Source organism: Miniopterus schreibersii (genome assembly GCF_964146895.1).
Source record: "Miniopterus schreibersii genome assembly, chromosome: 1".
In the NCBI taxonomy this organism is placed as follows: Eukaryota; Metazoa; Chordata; class Mammalia; order Chiroptera; family Miniopteridae; genus Miniopterus; species Miniopterus schreibersii.
Window position 1 is genome coordinate 58557394 of NC_138101.1, and position 22309 is coordinate 58579702.

At 35.3% G+C, this 22309-nt stretch overlaps 1 pseudogene across 1 annotated transcript; it reads left to right on the top strand.

Annotated features, from left to right (window-relative positions):
- Positions 1-1365: 1365 nt before the first annotated feature.
- Positions 1366-12938, top strand: LOC308564790 (large ribosomal subunit protein eL30 pseudogene; annotated as a pseudogene). The gene is made up of 2 exons: positions 1366-1390; positions 12589-12938. The product of its transcript is annotated as a large ribosomal subunit protein eL30 pseudogene (transcript).
- The last annotated feature ends 9371 nt before the right edge of the window (positions 12939-22309 follow it).

Below are 22309 nucleotides of genomic sequence, written 5' to 3' on the forward strand. Positions count from 1 at the left end.
AATCAAAATAGTTGTGTGGAAATAATAAAATGATAATCATAATGTGCCCCAAGTGGGGGACCAGAGTGTTTCAAAATGGTACTAGGGTAACTAATATTCTATTCAGAAGAACAAAAATATAAACTTTCACTCTCTAACACATAACAAAATAAATGTTAGATGGATTAAAGGTGTACTTGTAAATTTAAAACAGCTACTAATATCTTAGAACTATGAGAATGTTTATATTATCTGGAGGTGGGTAAAACTTATTTAAGCCATTGAGGTAAGTTCAATCATGAGTGTACATTTTCACACATAGAATAAATTACATAATATGAAAAAATATTATTTGGCAAAGGACAACATAAAGATAACAGGCTAATTCTCACTCAGACTTTACCCTAGTCTCAATCTTAATCTGACTCACATTTACAATAAAATTCAAAATGAAGTCCAAGTCCCGTAAGACCCTGCCTAGTCTGGTCCATGGCTACCCATCAGTATTCTTAATACATCAAACATTGCTACTAATTGCTTAATAATTAAGGAATAATAGCAATTATTTTTATGAGAAAGTTTATTTAACAAAGGAATAAGCTGTGACAATATCAAGACTTAGAGTATAGGTATAAGAAATAGAGATCTGTTAAGTATCTTTGAAAAATAATGTCAATACTGTGATTTAGTGCTTAAAAGCTTTATGTAAAATACACACACAACAACAACAACAAAAGAGCATGAGGGAACTTTGAAAGGTGACAGATAGGTTTATTATCTAGATTGTTGTGACAGTTTCGTGGGTATATGCTTATGACTAAAGCTCATCAAATTGTATTTATTAAATATGTGTAGATTTTTATGTATCAACTATACCCCAGTGAAGCTGTTTGAAAAGGCAAAACGATTACTATTTGGGGAATTTTTTATCCTGAATACTAATACTTTCCAAGTAAAATCATGTTTTCATCTTCTAAAATATATACTTTAAATTAAACTTTTATTTTAAAATCATTGTAGATTTACATTCAATTGTAAGAAATAATACAGAGATATCCCATGTATTCTTTTTGCAGTGATCCTAATGGCTGTTACATTTTTCAGTTCTAAAATTTCCATTTATGTCTTCTCTATGTCTTCCATTTCTTTACTGAGACTTTTAACTTTTCCATTTGCTCTTTACTCAGTCTGCTGATGTTGGTTAGGGTTGGGGAGACAGTGTATCTAGCAAAGTTTAGGCAGGAAAGATGTGGGTCATACTCATAAAACGTGGTTGAAAAAAGTTTCATAAAGGACATTTACAGTTGTGTGGACACAGTTATGGGAGACCAAGAAAGAAGGTGGAACAACAACAGCTGGTGACTTCTGCTGCTTCTAGGACCGACCATGACAATATTTGCAGCTACAGGAGGTACTGTGCAGTGGGGCTGTGACTCACAGTAAGGAAACCAGCCGTTGGCACCCACAGGCTAACAGAGGGTGCCATACATTTCAATATAATAGCAGTTCTGGTTTCACACCCACCAATCTCCCATTGGGATTTTTACTGGACAAATGTAACTGGAAAGCATAAGTGCAAGGAGTTTAACTGAGTTGAAGACTGGTGCACAGAGTAGGAAAAAGAAGAATGGAAAGTGAGACTCTAGGGCCAAGTGCAAACTATTCAACCCAGAGAGGAGTCCATGTGGGCAGGAGGACACCAAGTGAAGCCCAGATGAACTAAGTGAGAAGGCTGACCTGTCTAGAGAACAATGCGAAGAAGACAGCAACTGGACATAATACAAGATCGTAGAGAGCTGTGAAGGTGGTTATCGACAGTCTCAACTAAGGCCGATGATGAAATTTAAGTAATTCACAGGCTATTAAATGGTTAACACACTTAAGGAGTAAAAGTGACATGGTAAAGCTTAACATATTCAGTACTCAGTTATATTTTTACAACAAAATATTTTTCACAAGAGGCAATGGAATGAAATATAAATTTAATTAACATAGCGAAATATGATAATGCCATTGAAAAGGTGTTTAATAAAAATAGAAAAATAGAGCAAGGGTTGGAAAGACTGATTGGACATTTTATAAAGATGAATCTGTTCTGGGGAAGATAAAATTTAGATTGAAATGCTGAGTGTGTGCCATTTTATTTCAAGGATTTTTGTGACTGTGACATTCTCTTTATTTACATAAACAAGCTGTATTGGAAGTAAAATGTCTCTACCAGAAATCTGTGTTCCAATGGGAGACAATAACCACCTAATCACTACCCTCCTTCTTTCCAATATAGTTATCGTCATCAGAACCACATCTTCTTAACAGGGAAAAAACACCCAATAACCTCTTAGCAGGTGCAGCATAGCCATACCTCAAATGACTTTCTGCAGATAAAAAACAAGCAGTTTTTGCTTGCATAACTGAACATATCTGCCTGAGTTATATTCCTATAGATGTTATCCGGGGAATAGAAACAAAATTGTTCATTCACTAGCAGCCTTCAAGAAGCACTGTGATCTGGGGCAGTCAAGAGCTAGCAGTAAAAGAAAGAGGCATTCACAATTCCAGAAGAAAATATGGTGTGGAAAATACATAAAATGGTTGTTTTGTCTCAAGACTGCCTGAATTATTATCAGGCTCTGCTAGATGTTCTAATTCCCCTGTCTCAGAGGACTGCAAGTAGGTATATATACTGACTTATATATGTAGATTATACTGTCAAAGGCCAGCTTTTACCAACAGCCTTTACATTAAGCTCTCTACACTTTTTAGGCTGGCTCTATTTGTAGCCAAGAGCATCTACTAAATTATAAAATCCTTGAGACCAGTGACTGTTTCTTATTCACTTTTATTCCCATCTTGAGTCTCGTGCATAAGCAATATCATAAATAGTTTTGATATTAAAGATCCTTTATATCCAAGCTGTATTTACAACTCAAAGCTGCTTAAGGGTAGGGATTTATTATAAAATCGCAATATCTAGTATTTTACTTAAGATAGCTTACATGCATTTCCAGTGAAGTGTAGAAATCAGAATACACTGCACATATGCTTTCCCTCTCCCTGCAGCTGCTGACTGTGACAGATAATGAAACTGGAGCTTGAAACTTTTCTATTGAGTCCAAAGTCAGCATCATAGTCTTTTTCAGGGTAATCCTCCAGGTAAGCACTCCCAATAAATCAGAGTTGGTAAGCAACATGGAATCTATTTGTCCTGGGTTCAGAGGCATGTATCATGTAGTGAAAACACATATGCACACTTCCATCAATATACTCTTTACTCTCACTAACTACATGCTAACTAAACTTTATAACATATTGTAACTAACTAAACTATATACTATAACTGAACTGTAATTAAACTACTCAGATACTATACTCAAACTATCTAAATACCGTAAACCGGTATGAGAGCTAATTTTATATATCAACTTGACTGGGTCAGGGATGCCTAGATATGTGGTCAATAACTCATTATTTCTGGGTGTACTTGTTAGGTGTTTCTAGATGAGATATGCGTTTGAACCAGGGAAGTCAGTAAAGTGGATTGCTCTCCCCATTGTGGGTGGCATCATTGAATCTGAGGGCCTGAGTAGAAAAAAAGCTGAGGAAGGAGGAATTTGTCTCCTTTATCTGCCTCATTGCTTGAGCTGGGACATCTTACCTCATTTTCTCCTTCCCTTGGACTGAGATTTACATCAGTGGTTGCCCTGGTTTTCAAGTCTTGGGACTTGAACTGAATTAAACCACTGATTTTCCTGGGCTTCCTGCTTGCAGACAGAAGATCATGGGACTTTTCACCTCTGTAATCACATGAGCCAATTCTTCATAATAAATCTCCTTTTATATCTTATTGGTCTGTTTCTCTGCAGAATTCTGACTAAGGCGCAAGACAAAAGGAATACACATATATTCTGTTGTTACCATACTGTGCTTTTGGAAATTAATACTGCATCTTGGGTTCTGATTCAGCTGTAATTGTTCATTTATTATATGAAGCCACTGTGCTTTATTTACATGTCTAATTTCTATTTACTAAAACCTCCTGGCTTGGGGAGACACACTTATCCTTGCAACAAATATTTATAGAGTGCCTAGTATGGGTTAGTCCTTATTTTAGGGAATGTAGTTGTCCAAAAGTTCTGGAGAAAGAAGATATAAATTACAAATTGCAGCTAGCCAGCTTGAGTTCTGTTACCATTCTTTGCAAGTATGTATCTATGCTTATAGTGTTGTGAATATTAACAAGCAATGATAACTCTGCTATTACTATTTTGTATTAATTTATAGGAAATTTGCTCAATGAAATGAACAAATGGAATGAATGACTCATGAATGAACATGTTGAGTTTCAAGATAATATGTTACTATTTTAACTGATGAGTCATTGACTTACTTTTCTTTAAATTATAGTATTAAAATGGGTGTGATGACTTAGAAGCCACATTGGCACTGAATTCAATGGAGTTCAATTGAAGCAACAATCACAAGTTGTGAAAAGCTTAAGCCAGGCAGGTACTCATCACGATTCTCATTGACTTATACTGTTTGGAGACGCATCGTAGCCAACAGTGAAAAATAAGTTCAGGATAGATTCTGGCCTTAGAAAGAGAGGACTAGTGGCAGCTTTTGACAAGGACAGGGCTCCAGCTGAGCAACCTGAAATTCAAGTATTGGCTCCAGAGGCAATGGGCAATGAGTGCTCTGAACAAGAACTGAAGGAAGTCACACCTATGTAGCATAGTAGACAGACAAAACTGTGATTTTCTGTGTCCAAAGTGCCCACTCAGGCTCTGTAGCAGATAAAAAGCAATAGGATGATTTCCAGCCTCCATTCATTTGTAGGATTTCTTCTCCCATTGCTTTCCTTGCCCTATGTGATAGCTCAGGTAGTCTAAATCAAGAGGTGCAAGACCTAAGCTCCACTGAAGAAAACAGGGAATAATAAGACTTTTCAGATGTGTCACTAGAGAAATACAAAGGGAGATATTTTATCTATATTCTAAATACATTTTCAACTTTGTCTGCTCTTTAGCACTCTTCATTGGTTCTCAATTTTTTCCCACAACAATATTAAAGCAATATTCCCTTCTATGCTATGCATATTTAAACAGAATATTTTGTTTCACTTTGTGATTTCATTTCAATACATTGTTCAATTTCTGTCTAGTCTATTTTTCTTCAAGTTATTTTCATATCTCAGCATGACTAAGAGTAACCTACAATATACTCAACAGAATATTTTATTTCTCATTTCAATACCCTTAAAAGATGTATTTTATTGACCCTTACTTCTATCATTTTAGACTCCAGTAAGATATAAAAATGGTTAATCCAATATTAATGTATATTCATAACTTTTGCTCCAAGCTGTGAGATCTGTTGACTTCAATGTATGAACTTTGAAGGAAGCTGCAATCAATGAATGTTTCATTCTGTGTTCTGCTTGGTTCACTCTTTGTTCTCAATAGAGCTTTATGGGTATTATGAGAATTACAATAATTAACTGTGCGGCTATTTTATATTTTATTAAACACTATCTCTCTCCCCCAGAAATAGATCGTCTAAGAAGAAAGATAAAGTTCATGTGCAAATAACTATGACAGAAGGTAAAATAAGATAAGTACCTCATAAGGTGCATAAACAGCCTGTTATACAAGTTTAGAAAAAGGAAGAGACCTGATTGAAATGGAAGAGCTTTATCGAATAGGTTACATTTTCTTTAGCTCTCACAACACAAAGACTATTTTTAAAATACATGTATTTAGACACTTTTTAGTTCTTGAGTTTTAAGAGGCAGCGTTGTCATATTTTTAGCTGCTGTTACCAAAAAGCTCATTAATGTATTTAAAAACAAAAACAAAAAATTGTATAACCTAGGAAGAAACAGTAAGTGCTCAAGGGCACCCTCCCCAAAATAGTACAAACAATAAGTTTTCTGAAAAATTATAAAACACCTCAAGTTTCTAAAACATATGAGTCAGTGGCACTTGTGGAGTGTTTTGATCTGCTACTTCTTGGGCATTACGCCTCCTAAACATATCACCTTATCTTGTTAACAAAATTCTGATGTTTTAAAAGCCTTACATCACTCCTACTGAGAGCCACTGAGAGCATTTGCCTCAAACTTTCAGAGTAGAATTTCAGTAACAGTCTTTAATCTCTCGATACATTTTGCAGAATAAATGAAAGTTTTATCATGATCTGTAATGCAAATCTAGTACTAAATTCCACAACTTAGAATCACTGTAAATGCATCCTTTGGATTAAGTTAAAGCATTGGTCAAATCCCTTACTACACAGTAACTTGTTGGTAACCGCTCCCATGCATTTTTAGGTAGATCTTCCTAATCACTGTACTTTCTCTCCCTCCCTACCAATATAATATTTTTTCTCTCACTTCCTGGCCTTTCTGGCTTTTTTTTTTCTCCTAAAACTCACAGAAGAAGATTTTTATATTTCTTTCTTTTTCCTCTCCAGTCTTTTCCTGTGCTTTTTCTCCTACCACTACAAACCAGTCCTTTATCTTCTGCCTTCTGCTCATTCAGTAGTCGCCCCCCCAGCTGACAGCTTATATGCATGGCTGCCCTTCTCAGCCTGAAAATACCAGGTGGAAGGATGAGCTAGCTATAACCATGAGCAGGTTTCCTTTTATCCCCGCTTTCTTGTTTTACCTGCGCAATTTGTCCATGTCGTTCAGATAAAATACTCTTCCTTTTTTATGTGCTCTGCTTTGTGAATTAGCTGCCTAATTTTCCAAATTCCTATTTTCTCCATCCTTTGGAGATGGTCTTTTCCAACTTGTACCATTCTCACAAAAATCAGTAAATTTTTATTTAATCTTTATAACTAGCCTTGTACATGAGGTGTAACTGATTCCATTCTAGAACTAGTAAATTGAAGCTCAGAGAAGTTGAAACTTCTAAAGGTGTCTGAAAATAGTAACAGGGCTAACGCTAGAGCCCAGATCCAACTCTGCCATCCAGCACTCCTTCCGTTACCAACTACTAGCTTATCTGAAAATGAACAAATAAAAAACATAGATTCTACATGGTCTTTGTACTTATAGTTTCCACTGAGGCAAATATGATTTCTTAGGAAAGAAATAAAACTGAAAATTTCTTTTCATAAAGACAATTACAACTAGCTGAAGTAAAAATTTAAAGAAAATATGAGAGTAGAGGCATAGAGAGTTCAACAAACTCTTTAGAGCCTGTGCGGGTGAAGAATTTGAGCTACAGGAGAAATTTTATCTTCTTTCTTAAAGGACCTTGACCTTTCTCCAAATGATAACATAGCCCTTTAAAGTCCTTTAAGTGAATAATCTTCATTGCTTTGTATTCAATGCAAACTAACATGTTATTTTAACCACAGTGCCAAATTCACTGTGAAAGAACCGGCTGGGGCATTAGTCAATTATTAAGATGCCTGGACATACCTCTTGAAGTTTTTATTTAATATGTTTAGGGTACGGTCCAGAAACTTGTATTTTTTAATGCTTTCTGCGTGATACTGATATGCAGCTCACAAGGGAACAATTAATTCACACTATGTGTATTGTCAAAGAATCGGTAAAGCTGTGGCTTTTGAAAGAGGCACATTTATTGAACTTCTATATAACAACCATTTCTTGTTTTACTGTAGACTATTTTTATCACTTTTTAAAACTGCTTTTTTTCTTCTTATTTTTCAGAAAAGCATATTAGAAGGAGAGGAAAGTGTTAAAAATGAGCATTAAGGTTATCTATTCACTTATCCAATCCATAGTAGATATTCATTTGGCATCAATTACAGGAGTGAGGAGTGGGAAAGAATTAAAATCTAATGAAAGTTAATCAAAGAGAAGAACTTCCTTCAGGCTGGCCATGCATGTCTGTGGTTTGTCTGTCATTTATAATGCTGCAGCCTCTGGTTCATAGTCAGGCTGTAATTCTGCCAGTTAATGTATCCAATTAAACCCCACTAATGAGCTAATCAACAGTGTAAAATCTGTGTAAAATCACTGAGGGTGTATGATGAATGGAAAATGCACTGAACTCTCCCAATATAAAAAGCGCTTTATTACACTTGTTAAAGTGGCACTGTCTTATCCCTCTCTAAAGGGTAATTTATCACCAGGGTCCATAACAGTGCCATGCCCTGATAAGGCAGAGGTGGCAATAAACCCATCAGAAAATGATTACTCAGGAATGTGTAACAATTACAATGTCTCCGTGCATCAGAGCCATAGGCTGGAGCTTAAATGTGCTTTTCTGTTGATTCAGGGTTCAAATAAAGAACCAGCTATAAACTTGAAAGTGATCCATAACTTGCAAATGGATGGTATTTTTATACATGTGCATATTCATTTATAATCCTCCAAACCAAGTATTTCTGATATCACAGGTTTCCACGGTAAGGGAGGACAGTGGTTCTTTCTGTGGAGCCCTTATCACGAGGGTGGGCCAGCACCAAGTTGGCTGCCCTGTAGAAACTATGAATTTCCTCTTAAAATCAGTCATCTCTAATGGAAAGATTTTTATCAGCAAATTCATAGTCCTTTGCTCTTGCTAGTATTCCAAGCTAACAGTGTAGAAAGGATCCTTCTCATGGGGAAACCAAGGCTTTCCTTCTGGGCAGGATCCAGAGCCTTCCTCCTCAGGATATGGATCCCAAAGAAAATCCCAGTATTTGCTCTCTCTAATACTTTCCCTTTATGAGGTCGTCCCCAGGGTGTTTTACATGTTTAAAATCAGTTGGAGGTCATGGATAGAGTTCTAGGGAGGAAAAAAAACCTGACAATCCTTATGCATTTCTGGATAGTTCTCTACACTATTTGCTACTTCTGCTGATCTATTTCCTTGTCATTATTTTCATATTTCTAGATATCATCCCTTTTCACTCAGTTGCGGTCTTTGAAACAGAAAAATTTCCTACTTCCCCACCTGAAAATACCTCTGCATTTCGTTACTCCCACCGTCTTCCCTTCAACAGAGACATGACCCTCCCGCCTTCTTTCCAATGTTAACTGGCCCCTGTGTTGGCATTTCGAGGTTTGCTCCATCTTTTCTTTATGTGTTTGCTTTCCAATCTGTCCCTTTCCCCTGCACTCGATCTTCAGCAAAAAAAAAAAAATATGCTTGGCATCTCTGCTATGTAAGATCTTTCTCATCCATCAGAGTCTCCCTTCTAGTTACCATTTTTCATCTTACCTTTCACTTAAAATGTACTACTCCCTTAAGGATTGCCTTTGTCAACGCAGACGCAGTGACTGAACTCCATCATCTTATTCTCTATCTTTCCTCCACTGATTAAACTGAAATTGCTTTCTCAAAGTTTCCTACTGTATTCTCAAATATCAAATCCAGTGGTTTTGTGACAGTGATCATCATAGTTAATCTCTCTGAGAAAATCTGACACCCTTGACTACAAGCGCTTCCCTAAAGTTTGTAGTCCACCGTTACTTTTTATGTCACTGCATTGTTGTTTTTCTTTATGTCACTGATTACTTGAAGTTTTTTGTGGACTTTAGTCATCTGTTCTTTACATGTATGTATTCTATAGTATTGTTATATATATATATATTTATATATTTTTAAAATAGTCCTACAAACTGAGCAATCTCTATCTTGCCTAATAATTTGACTATGTCTTCTATGTTCCAAACTATTAGACTGCAGTTCTCAACTCATTTGTAATTCCAGGTCTGAATTTCTAAAATCCATTGATTTTTTTATATCTCAAACTTAATATTTGCAAAATTTAGCTGAGTATGTTTTTCTACTCAGTCCAATAGCACTCTTTTCACAGAACTCTATTTTAATGAACTTGGAGTAAAGAAGAATTTATTAGAGAGATACTATAGTATAAATGGACAAACCATAGTCAGGACCCTGTATATTTTTCTTCCCTGCTTTTTACTAGGTGCTGGTTTTATTTATTTATATATTTTTATGTTTTTATTTTTAAATATCTTTATTGATTTCAGAGATAGGAAGGGAGAGGGGGAGAGAGATAGAAACATTAATAATGAGAGAGTCATTGATCGGCTGCCTCCTGCGCACCCCCTACTGGGATCTAGCCCACAACCCAGGCATGTGCTCTGACTGGGAATCGAACTGGGATCTCCTGGATCACAGGTCAATGCTCAAACGCTGAGCCATGCAGGCGGGGCAGTGCTGGTTTTATTAAGCCCAATAAAAACACACTCCCTGCACAGGATAAGGGAGGTGGTTATGAACAGCTCCTGTTTTCATACTTGAAGCTTCCAGTTCTGAAGCTTTGGCTGCATCTTCTTCCCTACTCTAGTTTGCAACATCCTGGGAATTTCATCTGATCAGCTCACTGTGGGCCAGTTGACTGACACCTGCCCTTTTAAGCTCACATGAGTGGAGGGAGGTTAACCTCAGAGGTGGTGAGATCAGGCTGAATCAGGCATCCACTCTAATTATTACCCATTACTACCTACTTTCTGAGTTTTCTATCCAAACAATGGCATCCACCAAATCACACAAGCTAAATACCACAGCATCATCTTTCCCACTTTCCTTCCCTCTAAAGTCAATGGCCATCCCTACTCTCAACACTGTCTCACTAGTATTTCCATTTCTCTCCTTCTCCAACACTGCTGTTCTAGTTCAGACTCAGCATCATAACTCTCTGAGAACATTCCAACATTGGTTTCTGACTTGAATCTCTAGCATCTGAGTGTATTCTTCTGAGTCTAGCCAAAGACAATGATTATCACCCTCAGCCTACATGCAGGCTAATTTCTCCCTCCCTTCCATTCGAAGTCACAATTCTTTGCTATCCTTTAGGATAATTGGATATAACACAACTTTATAATAAATTTTTTTAACATTTTATCAATTATGTCTTCAGTTCCTGATATTCTCTTCTCTCTAGGAGTTAGAGGGGTATCATCCCCACCAAACCATGAAGTCATTCTTTTCTAATCCAAAGATATCCATCTCGCTAAATTCAGTATCAGTTACCTGCCTACTTTTTACTTAAACCTTAGCAGCATTTGATACAGATGATCGATTCCTAACCTTGAGTTACTTTCTTCATGACTTTTTAGTTTCCATATGCTCCTGACTTGCTTCCCACCACACAGATGTCTTCATTTCATTGTTCATCACTAGCTCTAGTTCCTCTCCCAGACTCCAAATATCGGCATAGTTCAGGGTGCAGCTCTCATTTTATTTCCTTATATAAACTTTCTCTCTGGGGACCTGTACAGCTTTTCCTGCCCTCTGTGCATATAAACTCATCTCCAATTAAATTCACATAGACCAACCCTCTGGTGTATTCATAATTTCTTTAATGCTTTGTATTTCTGTAACACTCCCTGTGCTCTCACACAGCTGACAGTGATCAAGGGTTTCCCCATTCTCTGCCTCTGATACCACTATTATCCTTAAGACCCAATTCAACGACACCTCTCCTATGAAACCTTCCCCTATTACCCTTCCCAACTTAGCTGGAATAAATTGTTTAGGTTTTCCCTCTGTGTGTGTGTTGTTTATACCTCTTTTTAATACTTATTTAATCCTGTATTTTCTTATAATTTGCTATTAAAAATTCGGCTCTCTCTCCTAGACTGCACTTCCGTGAAAGAATGTTGTGATCTATTCCAGCCACCATCAAGGTATCTTGTAGGTAAACTGTCTATAAATGCATAACTCAGTTCCATCAGACAACCTGGACTTTGAATCCAAACCTATCTCAGTCTATAGGAATTTCTCTTCTCTAGAAGTTTTGCCAGTCTTTCCAAACTCCAGTTTGCTTCCCAGAACTGGTTTAATTCAATTCTTATTTTCAATCACTTATAAGGTAGCAGGCAAAGAATTTAAAATAGTATACCGATTCACTCTATTTCACTTAATTTTAATTTTTGTTACTGACTTATTCAAATTTTAAAATTTCATGTATTTAATTTTAATTTAAAAATATAGTTGACATACAATATTATGTTAGTTTCATGTGTACAACATAATGACTTGAGATTTATAAACCTTACAAAGTGATCACTACAATAAGTGCAGTAACCATCTATCACTGTACAAGTAATAATAATATTAATGACTCTATTCCCTAGGCTATGCCTTACATCCCCATGGTTTATTTTGTACCCTTAAATCCCCTTCACTGTTTTGCCCACTTCCCCACCCCTCTCCCCTCTGGCAAACACCGGCCTTTTTTCTGTATCTATGAGTCTGTTTCTGTTTTTTTGTTTGTTCATTTGTTACGTAGATTCCACATGCAAGTGAAATCATACAGCATTTGTCTTTCTTTGTCTGACTTATTTCAGTTATCATATGCCCTATAGGTTCACCTATGTTGTCGCAATGGCCAGATTTCATTATTTAATAACTGTTGTCAAGGATGTAGAGGAAAGAGATCCCTCCGGCACTATTAGAGGGATTGCAAACTGGTAGAGCCCCTATGAAAAACACTATGAAACTTTACTCAAAAAAGTAAAGATAGAACTGCCATACCAACCCAGCAATTCCACTTCTGGATATTTATCCAAAGAATATAAAAACACTAATTCGAAAAGATATATGTGCCCCTGCCTTTGTATCTCCCTGGCCATCTTGGCAGCTGTTCTCAGTTAGAGGCCATTCCTCACCTAAGATGGGAAGATAGTGGCCACAAAAAAGACAAAAAAGTTGCTGGAGTGGATCAAGTCTAGGCTCCAACTTGTTACGAAAAGTGGAAAGTACCTGCTGGCCTACAAGCAACCTCTGAAAATGATCAGACAAGGCAATGTAAAACTTGTCATCCTTGCCAAAAGCTGTCCAGTCTGGAAATCTGAGAGTACTATGCCATGTTGGCCAAAGCTGATGGTCATCACTACGGTGGCAATAATATTGTATCGGACAAAGAGTGTTGAAAAATACTACAGAGTGTGCACACTGCTTATTATTGATCCAGGTAATTCTGATATCATTAGAAGCATGCTGGAACAGTCTGGGGAAAAGTAAATCATGCAAAAATTTCCTTTAATAAAACTAGCCAGAGCTTCTTTTAAAAAAATTACGTGTGTGTGTGTGTGTGTGTGTGTGTACTCTATGTCCTTTGCAGCGTTATTTACGATAGCCAATACATGGAAGCAAGCTAGGTGTCCATCAAAAGAAGAGTGGATGGATAAAATGTGTTTTATATATATATGGAATTCTATATATATTCAATGGAATATTACTCAGACATAATTCTACTTTTATTTAATTATCTTTAGCCTTATCCAAATAAGAAAAAAATAATTAAAGATGTTAACTTCCCTAACAGGTTAATGAGAGAAAATGTTAGAAAATATTTGAACCCATTTAATTCCAAAATTTAGACTTTGAGACTCATCCCTTCTCTTCATCAGTCACCTACGTCCCTTTTCCCTCTCCTTCTTGCTCCTGCAGAGTGCTCCATACCCAGTAGGAGCTCAGTAAATATTTGTTGAATTGACTGAAAGTTTTGTGGAAGTTAGTGGTTCTGCCACAAAAACGCTGGAAGGCAGGGAGGGTTAATTGAGTATGAGTCTCAAAGTGTCTGCGCTATTTCTCTCCTCATTCCTAAATGGCAAACTGCATTTTTCTGATTTCCCTTTGCCTCTTATAACCAGCCACAGGGGGCCTGCAAAGCTTAGGGGAGGTCTGCTAACACAGTCAACCTATGTTGGGAGGCTCTGTCAGAAATTTACAGTAGTTAGTTGCTACAAAAGAGATCACAGAGTTGGGGGAAAGGAAAAAAACTGGCTTCAAGAACAACGATACAAATGCAGTGCTTGGTGGTAATAATGCAAATTCTGTTACCTTCCAGGATTGCATTGTTTACAGCATGTGTGAAATATATACGGTTTTCTTTTTTTTCTTCTTCTTCCTTTTTTTTTTTTTAAATATATCTTTATTGATCTCAGAAAAAGGAAAGGAGAGGGAGAGAGATAGAAACACCAATGATGAGAGAATCATTGATCGGCTAGCCCGCAACCTGGGTATGTGCCTTGACCGGGAATCGAACCCTGATCGCCTGGATCCTGGGTTGATGCTCAACTGCTGAGCCACGCCCGGCTGGGCAATATATGGGTTTTCTAACAGACTTAACTGAAGTGAGACAATACTGAAAACCAAATTAAAAACAAAAACAAAACAGTGAGGGCTTTATCTTCCAGTTACAGAACTTTATTACACCTTTGTCTGTTTACAGATTCTTTAATAATGTAATCAATGATACTGGAATGGATGAACAAACAGTAGAGTGGTCAGAGTCAAAACCTACAAAGTCTTCTGCATAGTCAACCAAAAATAATGGCACAGGGTAGTGTCTCAACTTTTTGTCAACCAAGATTTTCATATCTGCTTTTTCTGTTAAATGGTTTCAAAACTACTTCTTATATTTAAAAAGTGACTATGTCAGATGCATATATATTTTTTATGTTTCTTTTTAAAAAATTTTTATTATTGAAAGTATGACAGATGTCCTCCTTTTTCCTCATTGACCCCTTCTACCCCACACATGCCCCCCACCCCAGGCCTTCCCCACACCACTGTCTGTGTCCATGGGTTATGCATACAGCCATGTAAGTTCTTTGGTTAATCTCTCCCCACCCCCCATCCACCTTCACCTTCCCTCTGAGATTCCTCAGTCTGTTCCATGTTTCTATGTCACTCAATCTATTTTGTTCACCAGTTTATTATGCAATTTAGATTCCACATATAAGTGAGATCATGTGATAGATATTAAAGGATGAATGACCTCTTCGATTCTAAAATAAATTGTATGCTCCATAACTGTTTACTTTATTATTTTCTTTGTGGTTATATTGACTCTGATAAGAGTAGAGAAAAGGAGTTCAGTACGGCTTACACCGGGGATCACGAAGTACAAGAAAGCATCTGGTCACAGTCATATTTAGAGTTAACACCACAATTTTTCAACATTAGGTGAACTTCAAACACTAAATCTTTATGTCACTGACACTACTCCTGCTCATCTCTGATTTGTTTGATCTAAATTCCTAGAGAGTTTGTGTAATTTTCACTTACTTTATGCAATAACACATTAATTAACCATAACATGTATTCTGTTCTCCCACTCAGTCCAAGTGGTCTTATGCAAGACATCTTTAGATTTGCATCCTTAACTCCATTTACTCTAAGATGCTCTTTTCAATCACCCCATGGTTACACGGTATGAGGTTAAAAATCTGAATATTTAACCTAAAGCCCTCCAGCTAAGAAAACTTTGGCCATCCAAGAAATTTTGCAGGATATCACTTAATGGGAATTTCTCTAATGGATCTTCATGATTAGATTCAGGTTAAACATTTTTGTCAGAACTAATTATGTTTCATTCTTCTCTATATGGCTATTAGGATGCATATGATGTATAATTGTTCAATTTTGGGCAATAAAAAATTCAATCACTTGGCTAAAGTGTTATCATCTAGGTTTCTCCATCATAAAGCTACCTTTTTCCTTTGTAAAGAAAAACAATTTGTTGGACTGTTCTCTGAACTATATAAACAATTTTTCCCCACTACAGTTTCTCCAATGTTTTCTTTTTAATGAAATATTTATTCTAGAATAGTTCTAGAATTACAGAAAAGCTTAAGACTAGCACGGAGAGTTTTTACATTTATCATAACCAGATTACCCTGTTATTGACATCTTATATGACATCTTACATGATGATATATTTGTCCCAACTAATGAACCAGCATGATGTATTCTTAATAAAGTCTATACTCCAGTTGGATTATTTAATTTTAATCTAAGATTATTTTTCTGATTCAGAATCTCATCCAGGATATCACATTATATTTCATCATCGTGTCACCTTAGATCTCTTTAGATGGAGCTGTTTACTCAAATATTTTGTTTTTCTTGACCTTGACAGGTTTTTAAAATTTATCTTTAATGTTGAAAGTATTATAGATGTTCACCTTTTTTCCCCATTTACCCCTTCCACCCAACAACACCCCCTCCCCCAGCTTCACCACACTATTGTCTGTTTTTGAGGAGAACTGATCAGGCATTTTATAGAATGTCTCTCAATTTGGGTTTAGTTGGGTTATCTCATGATGAGAGTGGAGTTATGGGTTTGGGAAGGAAAAACCACAGAAGTAAAGTGCCACTTGCATCACATTGTATCAGGAGTACATACAGTCAACATGACTTAATATTAGCTGGATCACATGGGGAGGGCAGAGTTCACAGTGGTTTCACCACTGAAAAGTTACTCCTTTCTTTCTTTCCATACCCTCGGGTAGGAAATCACTCTGCGCAGCCCAGTGATTAAGGGGATAAGCATTATCTTCCACTTCCTGAAGCAAGGAGTAACTTAATATATTATTTTGGTAATTTCTATGTGGAGATTTGTCTATTCTCCCACTTTAAGTATTTATTCAATCATTTATTTGTGTCATTATGGACTCATACATATTTATTTTTACTTTAGGTTATGGTGCCATGCTAAATTATTTATTCTGTTGCTCAAATTGTGCCAACTTTGGTCACTAAAAGCTAATTCAGTTGTGTTTCTTTGACACATTGCATTGATTTGTTTTTTAAGCACTTCCTTACTCTCCTGTACTACAAGATGCTCCAGGCTTATTTGTATATTTCTTGTCCCAGACTTATAATCATCCATTTCCCCCAAGAAGCCCTCATTCCTTCTACTAGAAACTGAGATCTGGTTATGGATGTGTTCATTGCTATTGTGATGTCATTGCTTCTGGGCCCTTTCAGAATAAAGAGCTTGGAAATATTATATCTATGTATATGTAGATTAATGTAATAATCTAAAAATAGATTAATAAGTATATAGATATTATGTAAATCATATAGATTGTTATAAACCTATATCTATAATTATTTCTATATCTATCCATCTGTATCAATGTTTAGACAAACATCAGTTTATACTCATGACTCAAATTTAATCCAGTATTAAATGATTCATTTTGCCTTGCTCTTTAGAATGTCTGTAAGCTTTTCCTCTATCCTTGCTCCCAACATCCATAATTCATTTATGCAATTAGTTTAGTCCCAGTATACCTGTATTGTGGTTTCAGATTTGCTAATTCATAGACCCATGAGAAACAACTTCACCAACTACAGTACAATGCTCATGCACAGTTCTTTTTGTGTTTCGTCTTACATTCTTCACTCGTTTTCAAAGTCACTTGAGTTGGCCCATTTACTTCTCACCTCCTTTATTGATGTCATACATTTGTAATAAAATTAGATTATTTTATCACAATTCTCATTTCATCCTGGGATCCCCTGACTTCCTAATTTAAATTTGTATGCATTAACTCTCTCTCTTCAGCTATAAAGTTCTACAGGTTTGACAAATCCATGGTGTCCTATATGTACCATGATAGTATTACACTGAATAGTTTCACCTATTCAGTCCTCCCCAAAGCCCTGGCAACCACTGATATGTTTTCTATTTTTCTATATTTGCCTTTTCTAAAATGTCATACAAATGAAATGATATGAGATAGACCTTTTCATACAGGCCCCTTCCATTTAGCAATGTACATTTAGGATTCATTTATGTTTCTGCATTCATTCCTCTTCATTGCTGCATTGTGTTCCATTGTATGGAGGTATAATCGGATTTTTTATCCATTCATCTTCTGAAGGACATCTTGGATGCTTCCATTTTTGAAAGCTGCTGTAAATATTTACATGTAGAATTTCGATTAACATACGTTTTCAAATCAGTTGGATAAATACAAATGCAATTGCTGGATCATATGGTAAGACTATGTTTAATTTTATAAAAAATTGTCATATTGTTCCTCAAAGTTGCTGTACCATTTTGCATCCCCATAAGGAATAGATGCGATTTCTTTTTGTCAGTTATTGATACTGTCATTTAAAAATGTAACCATTCTAACAATTGTGTAATGGTATCTGATTGCTTTACTGAACAATGGTTTCATTACTCATTGACAATCTTTTCTAATCTAAATAATTCACTAAATTGGTAGTTGCAAAATAGCAATATTTTAATTCTATAACTTATTTAACACTGTGTGGTTAAAGAGGAGTGTTGTTCCCTCTTGTAATTATCTTCCATAGGCTCATCAATTTATTTAGATTAGTGTGTTTTAATATATTGTCATTATATTTATTTTGATGCCCAAATTATGCCAAATTTGACTAATAAGAACCCATTTAAGTTTAGTTCTCTGTTTGTGACATATTTAGTACTAACAAGTTTCTAAACAATAAATAAATGAAGTAAGCAACAGCAATAAAAAATGTGAAAAAGAAAAATATCAGAATAGAGTTGCTACAATATATTATCTAAAATGGTTGCTTTCAACAAAAACTCAAAAGATAATTAAACAAACATAAAAGTATAACTCATACTTAGAAAAAAGACACTGTCCTGAATGTTGGCTTTAATAGAAAAATACTTCAAAGCAGCTGATATAACTATGTTCAAAGAACTAAAAGAAGCAATGTTTGAGATGTTTTACTCTTGAACACTAGCTTCAACTTTAGTTTGAATGTTTATAAAGGGACTGCAGATGAAATTTTTTTGTCAGCTCAACAATACTTTGGAAAGATCTGGAAAAATGTTGCAGATATATAGGAAAATCACTCCCTAACTTGAGAGTGGGTATCATGAGGCAAGGTTTCATCAGGACTACTAGCTGGCTGTTATTCTATGATTCTCCGATACCCTTTAAGCCATCACAGTCTGCAGCTTCAGGCATATCCTCCTGTACTCTTCCATTCATATCTTAAAACACATAACTTCTGTCTAAGGCAGACTGAGCAATGAGCCCCAGCATGGACTAAAGTCCGTAAATCTCTATTGTATTTGTCACCCAGAACTCACCTCTGCTCTCTCAGAGCATTAAGAAAGTCCTTCTAGGCTCCCGTGACCTGACTAATAGAAGCTAGAGATGGGGAAGCCTCAATTTAGTTTTGTGAATTTTATTTTTTAATAACAGTATATTTAAACAGTAAGTACGTTTTGAAAATCTGGATTCAAATAAGCTAACATTATGATGATGATTTTGAAAGATAGATTTTAGCCTACATGACAGTTTAGTTGTTAGTTAGAAGCAAATCCTGGCTTGTAGCAATAGGGTTAGTCGGTATTTCTCTAAATCCAATATGAGCGATTGATTCCTGGCTGCTACAGTATGAGGGCTTGCTGAAAGAGCAAGGGTTTCCAGATATCAGCAATTTTGAACAAGAAAATCATTTGAAGAAAAAAGCCGTTAAGAGAACAAATTTATTTAACTCACACTGAACCAGAGTACTGCTAGGAACTTAGAAAAAAATAAACTTAATTAATAGTGGCTGTTGTTTAGTTTTGAAAAGGTGGGCAGCTATGCTGATAAAATGACCTCCTTACTACCGTGTCCAAGACAATTAAACTATTTGTTGCAATAATTCCATTGGTAATATTCTTCTGAACACGATACACATGATCTCATACATAACCAGACCTTGAGCCTTAAAAATAATAAAGGATATATAAAATTAGTAGACGCTACATCTTTTCCAGCTCTAAACTCTTTTATGTACATTTTATTCTCTCTATGGCTTTATATATCTGCTCATTGACTGTTCTTATAATGCTCAGGTGGATGGAAAGTTATCAAATAGTAAAAATATTTTCGATATCTCAGGCTTCTTGAAATATATTCCATTGTGTCCTTCACATCCCATGTTCACTCATTATTCATTCTCTTTCCTTCTCTGGCCTTCAAAGTTTCTAAAATCTTTCTTTCTTGTCCTATTTTTTTATATCAAGCTAAAAAAATAAGTTGCAATATTACCCTTCTTCATAGTATTTGCATTTTCATAATTAGCTGCATTTTAACCAATATGAATGGTGTTTACCAGAGATCCTGAATTTGAAATAAAATTTTCAGGTTAACTTTTCTCAATGCAGAGATGAGAGTTCCACAAAATTCCCAGGGCAGTTGGATGTGTGTAGGGGGAAAAGAAAATAGATTGAATACTTAGAAGCACTTCCTGGAAGATTGTAGAACGTTCTTCCATATCACCCTTTTTGACTGAGAAACACTCATCTAAATTTCTGCCTCCTCCCACCATCCCTAATGCCAAGCTGAGCCAACACTTGCTGCCTGCCACCCCTGCTGTTCACCTCCTGTCCCCAGATTCTGTTCCAGACCATGATGGATTACCAGATGAACCCCAATAGCTAGAGCAACTAGCGTCGGATATAAGATTGAGTGAAATAACAGGTATTATAAGATAAGGGGCATGTTTCACCACCTGATACAATATTCCTTTAGGACAATTATTCTGATTGGGCTCAAAGCGTTGAGTTCTTTCCTTTTGGATATAGTCTACCACAGGGTTTCTCAACCTTCAATGTGCATTAGAATCATCCTGAGAGCTTTTAAAAACATCAATGTCTGGCCTCAACCCAAAGATCTTCATTTAATTGATTTAGGAAAGGGTCTGGACATTGATTATTTTTAAATTTCCAGAGTGATTCTAATGTGCAGCTTGTCTGGAATGTTGAGGTGCCAAAAAGACCATAGGACAAAGAATATGTTAGTTCAGTTTAACAGGCAACATAATTAATTTTGGCATAGTCTCCTTAAATCTTATTTACTTACAATCTTCCTCTTTTATTCCAAAATTATAATAATTGAAGGTGGTTTGACTTTTTTTTTTTTTTTTTAAGAGTCAATTGACTAATTTAGGTCCTAAAGGAAGTCAGTGCCAGATACGGAAACCCAACACAGTACTAAGTACTGCTTGGCCAGGAGTTTTTCTATGTTTTCCTGAAGAGACTTCTGCTGAATACTGATCGTATGTCACCTATAAAGGATATATTGGTTAAATGAGCTTGTAAAACTCTTTAGAAGATATATTAATTTTGAATATTTTGAAGAAAGTTAGTTATTTGTAATGCTCCTGCAGGAAAGGAAATCATTTGAAGTGATTAATCCTGCCTTTTTCTAACTTATTTGATTATAACATAGCAATATCTAGCACATTTTAATCTTCTGCTAAACAAATATTTAAAAATCACTGTACTACTTCACACTGTCCTATATGCATATATATATAATAAACCATATATTTTTAAAAACCCTAGTTAAATCCAATGAATTGATTATATTTCCTGAAATTCAGATTCCTACAAAAGAAAGTCTAATCTTCTTATTGTAAAAGGAGTTACTACGTTTCATAAAAATACTCTAATAATGTTCTTTAACTTGTAGAAAGGGATGTAAATCTATTGAATATATAGAATGATAATAAACTTATTTAAAAGATAATTATAATAGAAAAAATTTATTTAAGTTTAGTTTTTTATGTTAGATAGAATATTAGAATATATATAGAATATAGAATATATATGAAAATCCATTTTATTCTAATATTATATATATGAAATAAAGTCCAACTTATTTTATGAATTTTTCTTAAAGACAGTTGAGGTTTAAGTACATTTTTCTGGCACTTCAGTGTTTTCCACCACAATGACTAAAAATCTATTTTGAGGCTTCAGGCATTACACTTCAAAGGAATTCATGAATCATACAACTAGAATGCTGGAGCAAGTGCCTTCTCTTTTTGCAGTGAAAGTATTCAGAAGTGGTCATTCACATATTTTCCTTTGTCTAAGAAGAAGGCTCTACTGATTCATATTTGCTAAAGCACGCATTACTTGGACACTGTTGTTATTTGTGTGCTCTAAAGATGGTTACACAAACACACACACATTCTAGAGGTTTACCTTTTATTAACCTTGTATGTTTATTGGTTACACTATGAGTTTAAATGCATATTCTATTTGAAGTTTTTCCCTTTTAAGTTTAGTTTTTGGTTTTACTCTCATTTGTTAAGGTATTGGCCTATGCCATTACTCATGGTCAAGTCTATATATATATCATCTACTTTAGAGTGATTTCTACCTTTTAAAATCAAATAACTTTTCTTTATTATCCTATCCACTTCTAAGCTGTTTTTCTCTGTCCTTAATTCAAAATATTCCTTATTTTTTATATAAAGGTAGTAATCAGAAAATTGTGATTTATTATAAGGGAATGCTATCCAAGGGATACTGAGTCCTTGCTGTGGATTATATAATATTGGCTATTAATGTTTATAAGTTCATTAAAAAAACACTCAGTAATGGACAGGTTTACTTTAGTCATCTTATATTATTTATTATATACAGGAAACTTCAGGTTTTAAATATGAGTTTTTCTTAGCAGAATTGTATTCATCTAAACAATCAGCAATTAGTTGAAAAGATGACAAAAAGAAATTTTGTGAGAAAATATAAAAGCAGGTAGTAAATAGACAAATAATATTTAAAAGCTATTGGTAATTTTTGTCAT